The sequence below is a fragment of the Suricata suricatta genome, chromosome 8 (assembly GCF_006229205.1).
Source record: "Suricata suricatta isolate VVHF042 chromosome 8, meerkat_22Aug2017_6uvM2_HiC, whole genome shotgun sequence".
Taxonomy (NCBI): Eukaryota; Metazoa; Chordata; class Mammalia; order Carnivora; family Herpestidae; genus Suricata; species Suricata suricatta.
The window spans coordinates 38,512,249-38,512,963 of record NC_043707.1 but is presented as its reverse complement, the minus strand read 5'-3'; positions in this window follow the sequence as shown (position 1 = coordinate 38,512,963).

Sequence of the window (715 nt, the reverse complement as noted above, 5' to 3'; positions counted from 1 at the left end):
ATTAGGTACCTTAAAACACCCTTAGTCTGGATCCTGCTTTTTTGCCAGTCATGTCTGCATGGACCGTTCCTACACATCCCCCTGGAATCTGCCTTTCCTCTCTGGATCCTGAGTTCCAGGATCCCACAGCATGAGATGTTTGTGGGAATTTTCAATGCATTTGTGAAAGTGCAGGCTTGAACAGTTAAATCCTGATGGCCACATTTCCCCATAACTGATATATAATTCTTCTCTCTTTCAAACCCTGGGAAAACACCTCAGAGACCATTTTTTTTTCATATTTAATATGCACAATTAAATGAATTTGAACATCACAAACAACTGTGATACCACCACAATCAAGAACATAGACATACCCAGAACCTCCCATTGTTTCTTTCCCACTGTCTGTGTCTTTCATTTTGTTGTGTGTGTAGTGAGAGGACTTGATATGAGACCTACTCTTTTAAGTTTCAGGTACCCTGTATCTTATTGATAACTATAGACATTATATTGCAGAGCAGATCTCTAAGAATTTATTGATCCAGCATAGCTGAACCTTTTATCCAATGAGTAACAGCTCCCCTTTTCCCATATATCCCCTCACCCATGAAAACCACTATTGTGTTCTCTGCTTCTGAGAATTTGGTTATTTTAGATGCCCCATATCAGTGGAGTCATACAGTGTTTGTCCTTCTGTTACTGGCTTATTTTGCTTCACATAATATTCTTCAGG